Below are 14,217 nucleotides of genomic sequence, written 5' to 3'. Positions count from 1 at the left end.
ATTCCTCCCCAAATTACATTAATATGTATGTGTGTTTGAAATGCTGAAAACCTATTGAACATAGTGTTCATCAGAGCAAAATGTTTAAGAGCTTTTCTTTAAATAAAAGACCAAAAAACACAAACATTGTTAAATAAGTCTTTAAGAGGAATGGGAACTGATGTAGAAAATCTCAGCAATTAAAATACTATTAAATTTAGTATGATGTAGACTAAACTGTCTCACAATAAGACTGGGCTTAACTAAGGTTACTTGAATGAAAAATGTTATTTGTCCAACCAAGTAAACTTCCCCCTCTATAGTTCACCTGCCTCCAACCCCAACTTTACATTTGAGATCAGTGTTAATACTGCTGCCATTGATTCATCTGACTTTTATTAAGGATATGTCTACACAGCAAAGAAAAACTCGCAGCTGGCTCTAGGACCCTGTGGGGTGGAAGGATTCCAGAGCTCAAGCTCCAGCCCGAGCCCTGAAGTCTACACAATAAAACAGACCCGCAGCCCGAGCACCATGAGCCGGAGATAGGTGTCACAGGCCAGCCATGTTTTTTTCTTTGATGTGTAGACACATCCTAAGAGGATATGTTCTTGGGTTCCCATGGGTCTGTTGCCAATGATTCTCTATCATTATTCCCATCTGTCAGCTCAGTAGTGATGATGAGCCCAAATGTAGTCTTTCTACCGGCTTCAAGGCTCTGTTCATCTTTAAACCTTTTTGTTCTATGTCATTCTTCACTGTGTCTATTCAACTCAGCCTCTGTCTTCCTCTGTTTCTAATTCCTGCCATGTCGGTATGTAGCGTCAGGTATGGTATCCTTTCCAGGTCCATTCTTGATATCTGTCCAAATCATTGCAGTCATCTTTATTGAATCTTCTGTAGGTATTATTTCTTGCCTTAGCCATTGCTTTTCTATATACTTGTGTATAGTTTGTTAATGCAGGATTCAAGCTGGGCAACTATTCTCTTCAAACTAAGCACAAAACCTCAGTCAAGGTAAAAATCACCAGGGCTACATTCACCAGGCAATGCAGGTCCATGCATAGGGCCCTGTCTCATTGAGTCACATGATCTCATTTGAATCTCAGCTTTCAATTAAAAAAAAACCTAAACAACAATATTTAAAAACAAGAACTAAGTGAAACCATTGCATTGATGTGTGCCTAAGTCTTCAGGCAGCCTGAAATAATAACTCTGAGATGTGAAATGCCCCATCCATCTTCACGGGTTGTTAATTCTAAACTTCACTGCAATGGCTGTGATGAACACAGCCTCGTGCAAGAGTCTCAGTTCGGGCAGTCTGGGTCTCACCTTGACCCGCACAACAATGGGTTCAAATCAAATCAGCAAGAAAAAGGCAGATTCTATAAACATAACAAAAGGCCCTTGATCCTCAGAGCTTTCATTTCCATTTACCTCCCACAGGCACTTGAAGGTGGTTACTCGTTTCTCAGAGGGAAGGAGACTGGCTGGCTGGCTTGCTGGCTGAGAGTTGTTACTCCTTAGCCATTCCAACCTCTTCTGCACCTTCTTTTTCTTCTGGGGTTTTGTGGTGCAATAAACTCACTTCTTGAATCTATGACTGGCATTCACTGGATTTCATAGATAGCTTTTTTAATTGGGCTCCATTTTCCTTCTATTCTGGCCAGGTGTTGCAAAGAAAATGTTGTTACTCTAAGGCTTCTGAGTTTTCCATATAAATATTTCCTTTCATGGATATCAATATCTCCTAGTCCTGACAATTCCATAGGAGACGATTTATCATTTCCTGGTCTTTACATGTTTCACATAGTCCAACCTTATGTTTCTTTACTATAAATAGATTCCTACAGTTCTCACCATTCCTTCCTTAGCTCATTTTTTATTAAAGGTTTAAATTCCAGTTTGCTTAAGAGGAACTCTAGGTCAACTTGTTCAGGCTAAATAGCATTTTTTTCCTCCTTGTTTACCAATTCATTGTCAGCTATTCCTACATGTGCTGGGATCCATGCTGTTATTACAGTAACATCCAGTTGTGCCAATTAGGTTGTTAGCAATAATATTACATTAAGTATTTTGTTTCTGCTGTCAGACTTGCCATTGTATAGTGCCTGAAGCCCTGATAAGGCATCAGACAAGATGGCCATGGCAGCTGGCTGCACATCTAAGGCCCAAGTTGTCCCAGCAATATCCCTGTTAGCTCAGCTGTAAAGATAGACATAAAGTTACTTAGCCTTATGACTTACTTTGAGTCTGAATGCGAGCACACAGAAAGCTGTTCCTACTCTACTCATTCCTTCCTCTTCTGAACCATCAGTATACATTTAAAAATCATGTCCCCACTTATTTCTGTCCCTTCTCTTCCTGTTCCTCTCTTTTTATAGTTGGGCTTGCCCTCATTAGTTACTGCAGGTGTTGGTGTTTCTCTCCATAATTGGCATTTCTCACAGCTGAACTGGGGTTTGGCTAGTTTGACTGTCTGCAGGCAGGGAAGGACCTTAACCTTTGCATGCTTGGGTTTTTTATGGTGTTTGTAGACACTAATGACATCACTCCCCTAATAGATTCTATGGGAGGGGTCCTTGCTCTGCCATCATAGCTCTGTTTGGGTGGTGTGGATAGGGCCACCTCATATACTGCTAACTTCGATTGGGTGGGTGAGTATTCAATCTTTCTTCCTCCAAGATGGACTCCAGCCCACCTGAAGACAGAGAGTGATGGTCCAGGCAGAGGGGAAGCTCCACCGTACCCAGAGATGACCCAGCCAGTCCAGCAGATGTCTCTTGTGTGGGTAGCTCTTGACTCCAAGGAGACATGGGGCCATAGCACAGAGGAGAGAGTCACGTAGGAGACAGGTTTATGCAGGTATAGCTAGGGTCCTGGATTGCTTTAATCTAGCTCTGAAAATCACCCATTTACAGAGGGTCAGTCCTAGGCCTGTGGGAGTTAATTGGACATAGAGGCCTTTTGTTGACCCTTTGCTCAGAGGTAAATTTCACCCTCCAAGTAGAATACAATTCCCTGTTCACAGATATCATTTTAGGAATAAGTAGTTAATTACAAAGCTGAAACTTTCTCCTGAATTCTTACTTGATGATCAAAAATCTGATTCTATGAGGTTAAGGGAAGATAATGAATATTAACTAATTCAAATAAACTACAAGAAAATTTAGGAAGCCTTGAATTTAAATTTGACCAGAATACAAATGGGAAACATTTCTTTTCCTGTGAAACTGACATTTAAAGTTTGCAGTCTTGTTGTAGTCATGTTGGTGCCAGGATATGAGCGAGACAAGGTGGGTGAGGTAATACCTTTTATTGCACCAACTTCTGTTCATCAGGCAAGTTTTCAAGCTCCACAGAGCTCTTCTTCAGAACTCGAAAATTTGTCTCTTTCATCAACAGAAGTAGGTCCAATAAAAAATATTACCTCACCCATCTGGTCTCTCTCATGATCATTAATACCTTAAAGTGGTCAGAGCCTTGGTTTTACATCACATTCAAAAGAGTATCATGCCCCCTAACACCACACATAGATATTGTTCTATACCTCACTGAATCAGACGTAAGGGAATCACCCAAACCACTTCTTAAAGCATCTTGATGGTCCAAGTCTCCTTTGCAAATATCAGACCTAATCCTGTTTAGTTTATGAGATCTGACAAAATTAACGAGTTTCATTTGTCATATGTGGCACTGTCAGCAGAGACATCTGTGATCAATGAGGGAGATACCTGTTTTATGTTTATAAATATTATATGATCATTATTCTTTTATTGTTATTGTATTGCTGGCTATTAAGTACCAAAGGGTTAAGTCCTGCAAGGACTAGCTGTACTTACATTTAGAAAATAGTCTATGATTTAAGAAAAGTGCTATTGTCAATACTAGACCTGAGCAAATAATTGAATTTTCTGTGGCTGAGCAGAAGAATTTGAAAAAATATTGTTTTGTTTCTAAACCTGATTTTCTGTTTTGGGGTGTGTGTCTCAGAATGAAGTATTAACAGTTCATTCTGAAAATGCTGAAACGAACCTTTCTAACTTCCTAAAAAAAATTCCATCGTTTTTTATTCAGACAAAAGTATTTACTGAATTTGACTCAAATTTTGGAATAGTTTTGGTCATGCCAAAATTGCATCTTTTCTCAAATAAACTACTAAACTGAAAAAATTCACCTAGCTCTAGTCAGTACTCAGTCAGACAATCCAGGTGTCATTACCTCTGAAGTTTCACCTCCACTCAGCTCTGGCTGGTCATGCCAGGGGAGTGGGAAGATACTGATGGGACACTAAAACAGAGTCTGGTTCTGATAAAAGCAGCCTGAAAAACAAAGAGAAGAGACTCTGGGAGAAACAGAGAGTGGTTGTGGAGAAACACAAGCTGATTCTCTGGTTCTGAAGTGGTGTCTGAGCTAAGTTAAACGCTGATTAACCTAGCAAGGAAAGCCTAAGTTTAGGTATAACAGAATGTGTTTGGGTTTCTAATGTTTTAACAGTTTCTCTCTGCTTGTTAAATGTCTATGAACCAATAAGCCATTCTTGTTTTTGAAGAAACGTTGATCTGATAAAATACATGGGCCAGGCAAGATTTTCAGAGGACCTCAGCTCCCATCTAGGCACCTAAATGAAGTGGTTAGATTTTCAAATATGCTCAGCAGCCAGCAGCTCCCCTTTTAAACAATGGGAGGTGCCGTACACTGAGCAGTTTTGTAAATCTGACCATTTCATTTGGGTGTCTAGAGAACAGCTGAGCTTTTCGGATGTGGCAATACAGGAACAAGTTTCATGATCATATGGTTTGGGAGTGATCAGGGCCTATTAATGCTATGTTTAGAATTATAGAAACAAAAGTATATTTATTGTTTCCACATTAAATACATCATACATTAATCAATGGAGTAAACTATTAATATCCATTTTGTCTTCATTATCCTCTGCCAAATATATTTATATTCTTTCTCTCTTTCACACACACACACACACACACACACTTTTTCATTACTGTTTTATTGTTACTGTGGCACTTGTTTATATTTTTACACAGCATCCTTTTAATATGAGTTCTTCTTATGATGAATTTCACCGTAATGCAGGGGGCCTAAACTGTCACCCAGACACAAGTTAAAGGCCATGTTAAGAAAGGGCTCAAGAGATTCAGAGGGCCTTGTGTGGGACCTCTGGAATAGGTGAATTTCACCCCTTTGGAACATATCCTGCCCCTAGCAACCTACTCAAGTAGCTGGGCTAGGCACTTGGCAGATGTATGGGGTTCTGAGAAGAAATCCTACCTCAGGCTGTAGAGCCATGCAAGGCTCAACACCAAATAGGGGTACACATTTGGCATTGTCTGCCCAATCTAGTCACCCCTCCCATCTCCAGTGTAACTCCATGGCCACAAAAGAGTAGACTAGATTTGCCCAATATTTCAAAGAGTATTTACTACATAACTGTAGAACAGGGGAACATACTCCAAGTTTTCATTTATGAAAATTACTTAATGTTTTCCTGGGCCTGTCAGTGATTATCCTAGGTATATATTTTGTTCTCTTATCATAAAATGTGAACACTGCATAGTTATAAAATGTAGTAAACAACACAATAGGAATATCTGAAGATCTTGCACTGTTTTAAGTCTTTTCCTCCCAGTAACTATCTTCCATTACTATCTCTGACTGTTTTACTTTCTAAGTTAAATTTAGGGACAGGAGCTCGTCATTTTTATTGGTGTGTTAAGTTGACACACTTATTGATAGTGTTATAAAATAAGAAGAATAGTAAAATAATAGGTAAGTGGAACACACTCAAATCCTTTACTAAATAACAATGCTATTTCTATAGGGCTCCTCTGATGGAGATTTACTTCTGCCTTACAGGCCAGATCCAAACCTCATTCTAGCCTGTGGAAAGGCTCTCAGTGACTCAGTGACTTTGATGGTCTTTCAATTGGGGCTTTTGTGCAGAAGTTACAGCAGTACTTCTCTGCTGCTGGAAGACAGAGTTTTGAATGTCTGGTGCCCTATTTCTTCATAGTGATTCTTCTGCCATTACAAACCAGCAGGAGCCCTGTATTATGATTTCTACAGTTCTCTAGCTGAGTTTTGTGCTTTAAAAATAACATTTTTTTTCTCCCTAACATTTCTCAGAATTATTTGCAGTTTCCTTTGGGGTGGAACTTTTGGTTTTGGCAGTATGCTTTTTCTTAAATTATGAGGCCCTTTCAGGCAGTTCTGCTTCATCTGACTTTTTTCCCCATTGCTGTACCTCTGGCCTTTCCCGCCCTTGGCCCAGCAAGCATCTTTTTTATTCTTTATCCCTTTGTGTGCCTTTTAAAGCTATTTCTGTACTTGTCTTGCCGTGGTATATTTTCGACCAGTAAATGCTCTTTCAAGATATACCTTTGTGACTGGCAAAACAATTCCTTCCAAAGCAGTCCCCTGGAAATCAAATGTCAGCCTGATAATTTCTATAGTGGACATAAATATGTTGACTGACATATGCCCAGGAAAGAAAGCCTGGACATAAGCCCAATTTGTCAAGAAATTCTGATCGATATTTGAATGCCTCAGAGTGGATGGATTTTTCTAGTCTGTTTTTCACACAGTACAGGCCACTATTATTTGTCTTTTCAAAAATTTAATGAAAGAGAATCCAAGCTTTCCCAATCCTAAGTATGCATAAACATTTATCACAGCTACACTTATAGCTCAGAGAATTGTGCATCACAGTTACTTTAAAAAGAAAAGGAGTACTTGTGGCACCTTAGAGACTAACCAATTTATTTGAGCATGAGCTTTCGTGAGCTACAGCTCACTTCATCAGATGTTTACCGTGGAAACTGCAGCAGACTTTATATACACACAGAAATCATGAAACAATACCTCCTCCCACCCCACTGTCCTGCTGGTAATAGCTTATCTAAAGTGATCAACAGGTGGGCCATTTCCAGCACAAATCCAGGTTTTCTCACCCTCCACCCCCCACACAAATTCACTCTCCTGCTGGTGCTAGCCCATCCAAAGTGACAACTCTTTACATAATCAAGTCGGGCTATTCCCTGCATAGATCAAGGTTTTCTCACATCCCCCCCACCCCCATACACACACAAACTCACTCTCCTGCTGGTAATAGCTCATCTAAACTGACCACTCTCCAGGTTTAAATCCAAGTTAAACCCTGACAGCAGGATTGTCTGGCTATGTAGACTCCCTCCTCAGGCCCTACGCTACCAGCACTCCCAGCTACCTTCGAGACACCACTGACTTCCTGAGGAAACTTCAATCCATCGGTGATCTTCCTGATAACACCATCCTGGCTACTATGGATGTAGAAGCCCTCTACACCAACATTCCACACAAAGATGGACTACAAGCCGTCAAGAACACTATCCCCGATAATGTCACGGCTAACCTAGTGGCTGAACTTTGTGACTTTGTCCTTACCCATAACTATTTCACATTTGGGGACAATGTATACCTTCAGATCAGCGGCACTGCTATGGGTACCCGCATGGCCCCACAGTATGCCAACATTTTTATGGCTGATTTAGAACAACGCTTCCTCAGCTCTCGTCCCCTAAAGCCCCTACTCTACTTGCGCTATATTGATGACATCTTCATCATCTGGACCCATGGAAAAGAAGCCCTTGAGGAATTCCACCATGATTTCAACAATTTCCATCCCACCACCAACCTCAGCCTGGTCCAGGCCACACAAGAGATCCACTTCCTGGACACTACAGTGCTAATAAACAATGGCCACATAAACACCACCCTATACCGGAAACCTACTGACCGCTATTCCTACCTGCATGCCTCCAGCTTTCACCCTGACCACACCACACGATCCATCGTCTACAGCCAAGCTCTGCGATACAACCGCATTTGCTCCAACCCCTCAGACAGAGACAAACACCTACAAGATCTCTGTCAAGCTTTCTTACAACTACAATACCCACCTGCAGAAGTAAAGAAACAGATTGATAGAGCCAGAAGAGTTCCCAGAAGTTACCTACTACAGGACAGGCCTAACAAAGAAAATAACAGAACGCCACTAGCGGTCACCTTCAGCCCCCAACTAAAACCCCTCCAACGCATTATTAAGGATCTACAACCTATCCTAAAGGATGACCCAACACTCTCACAAGTCTTGGGAGACAGGCCAGTCCTTGCCTACAGACAGCCCCGCAACCTGAAGCAAATACTCACCAACAACCACATACCACACAACAGAACCACTAACCCAGGAACTTATCCTTGCAACAAAGCCCGTTGCCAATTGTGCCCACATATCTATTCAGGGGACACCATCACAGGGCCTAATAACATCAGCCACACTATCAGAGGCTCGTTCACCTGCACATCCACCAATGTGATATATGCCATCATGTGCCAGCAATGCCCCTCTGCCATGTACATTGGTCAAACTGGACAGTCTCTACGTAAAAGAATAAATGGACACAAATCAGATGTCAAGAATTATAACATTCATAAACCAGTCGGAGAACACTTCAATCTCTCTGGTCACGCAATCACAGACATGAAGGTCGCTATCTTAAAACAAAAAAACTTCAAATCCAGACTCCAGCGAGAAACTGCTGAATTGGAATTCATTTGCAAATTGGATACTATTAATTTAGGCTTAAATAGAGACTGGGAGTGGCTAAGTCATTATGCAAGGTAGCCTGTTTCCTCTTGTTTTTTCCTACCCCCCCCCCCCCCCAGATGTTCTGGTTTAACTTGGATTTAAACCTGGAGAGTGGTCAGTTTAGATGAGCTATTACCAGCAGGAGAGTGAGTTTGTGTGTGTATGGGGGTGGGGGGGATGTGAGAAAACCTTGATCTATGCAGGGAATAGCCCGACTTGATTATGTAAAGAGTTGTCACTTTGGATGGGCTAGCACCAGCAGGAGAGTGAATTTGTGTGGGGGGTGGAGGGTGAGAAAACCTGGATTTGTGCTGGAAATGGCCCACCTGTTGATCACTTTAGATAAGCTATTACCAGCAGGACAGTGGGGTGGGAGGAGGTATTGTTTCATGATTTCTGTGTGTATATAAAGTCTGCTGCAGTTTCCACGGTAAACATCTGATGAAGTGAGCTGTAGCTCACGAAAGCTCATGCTCAAATAAATTGGTTAGTCTCTAAGGTGCCACAAGTACTCCTTTTCTTTTTGCGAATACAGACTAACACGGCTGTTCCTCTGAAACAGTTACTTTAGAACCCTTTTTGTCCTCTTTGAGTTCACCCTCAGCTGACAAGCCTGGCTCCCTGCACCTCCCTCTGGGTGAAATCAAGGGGTACAATCACTCTCAGACTGGACCCCTGGGTTGCAGCCCCCTGTTTCCCAATCATGTTTAGCCAAGAGGTCCAACTGATTTTGGCACTGGTAAGCCTTTTGCTCTGGGAGCCTGTGACAATGACTGATGAGTGACTTAAAAAAACAGCTTCTTTAAAACAAAGGTAGGTAGCACACAGCTTAGAAAGCTAACACAAAGAATCCTACACACAGTCCCTTACCTAGCTATTAATCTTTCCTCACAAGGATTTGCAAGTTCCTGTCTGCTGAGCTAAGCCCTGTCTGGGAGAAGCAGACTGTCTGGCTTGCAGCATGCGCTCTCTGTTGTGTGTCTCAGTCAATCTGTGTGTAAGCCTCAGTCTGCTGACAAGCACCGGCTGCATTTTGACAGCTAGTTTGCTGTGGTTTTATACAAATATTATGATGATTTCATTGAACTAAAAATGTAACATTAAAAATACACGTCTGAATTTGCATCACCGTTTTTTTTCCTTTTAGTAGTTTCAGAAGTGAGATAACTAAAAGGTATTGCCCTACTCTCAGTTTTTGAAAACACTTATTCTTTCTTCCTACACAGTGACAATTGCAATAGACTTTCTATGATCTTAGTCAGTATATAGTTTTAGTTAACTATGCATTACAGTTCGCTTCCTCTAAGCCAGTGGTTCTCAAAGCCGGTCTGCCGCTTGTTCAGGGAAAGCCCAGGGCAGGCCGGACCGCTTTGTTTACCTGCCGCGTCTGCAGGTTCTGCCGATCGCAGCTCCCACTGGCCAAGGTTCGCCACTCCTAGCCAATGGGGGAACAGCGAACTGCGGCCAGTGGGAGCCGCGATCGGCCGAACCTGCGGACGCGGCAGGTAAAGAAACTGGTCCGGCCCACCAGGGGCTTTTCCTGAACAAGCGGCAGACCAGCTTTGAGAACCACTGCTCTAAGCCCCCATGCCAAACATTAAAATACACTGAAACAACAGAGAACATAAGAATAGCCATAATGGGTTAGACCAAAGGTCCAGCTATCCCAGTATCCTGTCTTCCGACAGTGACCAATGCCAGGTGCTTTAGAGGGAATGAACAGAACAGGCAATCATTGAGTGATCCATCCCCTGTCGCACGTTCCCAGCTTTTGGAAAACAGAGGCTAAGGACACCATCCCTGCTTGCCCTGGCTAATAGCCATTGATGGACCCATCCTCCATGAATTTATCTATTTCTTTTTTTAACCTTGTTATAGCCTTGGCCTTCACAACGTAGAATCATAGAGTCATAGAATATCAGGGTTGGAAGAGACCCCAGGAGGTCATCTAGTCCAACCCCCTGTTCAAAGCAGGACAAACCCTTTGGCAAAGAGTTCCACAGGTTGACTGTACATTGTGTGAAGAAATACTTCCTTTTGTTTGTTTTAAACCTGCTGCCTATTAATTTCATTTTGTGACCCCTAGTTCTTGTGTTACGAGAAGGAGTAAATAACACTTCCTTATTTACTTTCTCCACACAGTCATGGTTTTATAGACCTGTATCATATCCCCCTTAGTCGTCTCATTTTCAGGCTGAAAAGTCCCAGTCTTATTAATCTCTCCTCATGTGTAAACTGTTCCATACCCTTAATGATTATTGTTGCCCTTCTCTGTACCTTTTCCAAATCCAATATATCTTTTTTTGAGATGGGGCAACTACATCTGCACGCAGTATTCAAGATGTGGGTGTACCATAGGGTTATATAGAGTAGTAACAAACCGCAAAGATTCATTATTCCCCTGTAGCAACCCAATAAAATATTAATCACGCCTAAACCAGGAGTATACAGTTCAGCCAATCCAAGGTCAAAATGTTCAGAGTGGTATTGCCATCCCCTTTTTGTTACTCAGCTTCTTCCCCATCAGCTGTAATTTATTGTGATCCCGTAAATACATTAATCCCAGAACACATTTATAAGCTAAGTTGTTCGTGGCAATATTATTTTCTGAATCTGTTAAACAACTGAAATTTAAACACCATTGTACAGGTAAGAAATTTAAAACCAGAGGTGTCAGTTGCTGAAACAGGGTGCCCGGTTCACATCTTGAGTAAAATTTCCATATGAAGTACATTCCTTGTATTTCAAGGGGATATAAACTTTCTCTTTCACATCTGGTAAGGTCTTCAGGTCTAATCCCTCACTGCTGTAAATGTGTATTTCAATAAATATTCAGTCTGAATATACAAATGTTTAAAAGCATGATCTGTTCAGCTCAGTGTAGCCCAGATTCTTTGCTGTAACTAGCCTGCACTGGGCACAGCAGATAAAGGAAGACATGCCAGAGCCAATTATAGTTCTCTCTCTCTCTGCCCTGCCCTGAGTGCAAGTTAGAGAAGCATGGAGCTGAGCTCACTGTCACCAGTGAGCAAATAAGAAATTATAACTAATAAAAGTGTCACCACAATTTAAAAAAAAAACGAGGAGTACTTGTGGCACCTTAGAGACTAACAAATTTATTTGAGCATAAGCTTTCATGGGCTAAAACCCACTTCATTGGATGCATGCCATGGAAAATACAGTAGGAAAATATATATACAAGGAGAACATGAAAAAATGGGTGTTGCCATACCAACTGTAACAAGACTAATCAATTAAGGTGGGCTATTATCATCAGGAGAATCATAGAATCATAGAATATCAGGGTTGGAAGGGACCTCAGGAGGTCATCTTGTCCAACCCCCTGCTCAAAGCAGGACCAATCCCCAACTAAATCATCCCAGCCAGGGCTTTGCCAAGCATGACTTTAAAAATATCTAAAGAAGGAGATTCCAGTGTTTCACATGTAACACATTCCAGTGTTTCACCACCCTCCTAGTGAAAAAGTTTTTCCTAATATCCAAACTAAACCTCCCCCACTGCAACTTGAGACCATTACTCCTTGTTCTGTCATCAGCTACCACTGAGAACAGTCTAGATCCATCCTCTTTGGAACCCCCTTTCAGGTCGTTGAAAGCAGCTATCAAATCCCCCCTCATTCTTCTCTTCCGCAGACTAAACAATCCCAGTTCCCTCAGCCTCTCCTCATAAGTCATGTGTTCCAGTCCCCTAATAATTTTTGTTGCCCTCTGCTGGACTCTTTCCAATTTTTCCACATCCTTCTTGTAATGTCGGGCCTAAAACTGGACACAGTACTCCAGATGAGGATTCAACAATGTTGAATAGAGGGGAACGATCACGTCCCTCGATCTGCTGGCAATGCCCCTACGTATACATCCCAAAATGCCATTGGCCTTCTTGGCAACGAGGGCACACTGTTCACTCATATCCAGCTTCTCGTCCACTGTAATCCCTAGGTCCTTTTCTGCAGAACTGCTTCCGACCCATTCGGTCCCTAGTCTGTAGCGGTGCATGGGGTTCTTCCATCCTAAGTGCAGGACTCTGCACTTGTCCTTGTTGAACCTCATCAAATTTCTTTTGGCCCAATCCTCTAATTTGTCTAGGTCCCTCTGTATCCTATCCCTACCCTCCAGCGTATCTACCTCTCCTCCCAGTTTAGTGTCATCTGTAAACTTGCTGAGGGTGCAATCCATACCATCCTCCAGATCATTTATGAAGATACTGAACAAAACCGGCCCGAGGACCGACCCTTGGGGCACTCTACTTGATACCGGCTGCCAACTAGACATGGAGCCATTGATCACTACCCGTTGAGCCCGACAATCTAGACAACTTTCTATCCACCTTATAGTCCATTCATCCAGCCCATACTTCTTTACTTGCTGGCAAGAATACTGTGGGAGACCATGTCAAAAGCTTTGCTAAAGTCAAGAAAAACTTCTGTAGTGATAATCAGGATGGCCCATTTGAAACAGCTGACAAGAAGGTGTGAGTAACAGTAGGGGAAAAATTAGCATAGTTTTTACTTTGTCTAATGACCCATCCACTCCCAGTCTTTATTTAAGCCTAATTTAATGGTGTCCAGTTTGCAAATTAATTCCAATTCTGCAGTTTCTCATTGGAGTCTGTTTCTGAAGTTTTTTTGTTGGAGAATTGAGACTTTTAGGTCTGAAATTGAGTGACCAGGGAGGTTGAAGTGTTCTCTGACTGGTTTTTGAATATTATAATTCTTGACGTCTGATTTGTGTCCATTTATTCTTTTGCGTAGAGATTGTCTGGTTTGGCCAATGTACATGGCAGAGGGGCATTTCTGGCACATGATGGCATATATCATATTGGTAGATGTGCAGGTGAATGAGCCTCTGATGGTGTGGCTGATGTAATTAGGTCCTATGATGGTGTCCCTTGAATCAATATGTGGACAGAGTTGGCAATGGGCTTTTTTGCAAGGATAGGCTCCTGGGTTAGTGTTTTTGTGGTGTGGTGTGTGGTTGCTGGTCAGTATTTGCTTCAGGTTGGGGGCTGTCTGTAAGTGAAGACTGGCCTGTCTCCCAAAATCTGTGAGAGTGAGGGATCGTCCTTCAGGGTAGGTTGTAGATCCTTGATGATGCACTGGAGAGGTTTTAGTTGGGGGCTGAAGGTGATGGTTAGTGGCATTCTATTGCTTTCTTTGTTGGGCCGGTTCTGGAGTAGGTGACTTCTGGGTACACTTTTGGCTCTGTCAATCTGTTTCTTCACTTCAGCAGGTGGGTTTTGTAGTTGTATTAGTTGTAAGAAAGCTTGATAGAGATCTTGTAGGTGTTTGTCTCAGTCTGAGGGATTGGAGCAAATGCAGTTGTATCTTAGAGCTTGGCTGTAGACAATGGATCATGTGATGTGGTCTGGATGAAATTAGGTTTCAATAAAGACTGGAAGTGGATGGATCATTACACAATGTAAAAACTATTTCCCCATGCTAATTTTCCCCCTATCGTTACTCACACCTTCTTGTCAACTGTTTGAAATGGGCCATCCTGATTATCACTACAAAAGTTTTTTTTCCTCCTGCTGATAATAATCCACCTTAACTGATTACAGTTGGTATGGCAACACCC

At 42.0% G+C, this 14,217-nt stretch overlaps 1 protein-coding gene across 9 annotated transcripts in view; it reads right to left on the bottom strand.

Moving 5' to 3' along the window:
- LOC125634449 (isoaspartyl peptidase/L-asparaginase) overlaps positions 1 to 14,217 on the bottom strand; it is a 258,209-nt gene that overhangs the window by 33,825 nt on the left and 210,167 nt on the right. The gene's annotated exons all lie outside the window — the stretch shown is intronic.

This window comes from Caretta caretta, chromosome 3 (genome assembly GCF_965140235.1).
Source record: "Caretta caretta isolate rCarCar2 chromosome 3, rCarCar1.hap1, whole genome shotgun sequence".
In the NCBI taxonomy this organism is placed as follows: Eukaryota; Metazoa; Chordata; order Testudines; family Cheloniidae; genus Caretta; species Caretta caretta.
The sequence above is the reverse complement of the archived record's forward strand: the minus strand, read 5'-3'. Positions and strand labels throughout refer to the sequence as shown.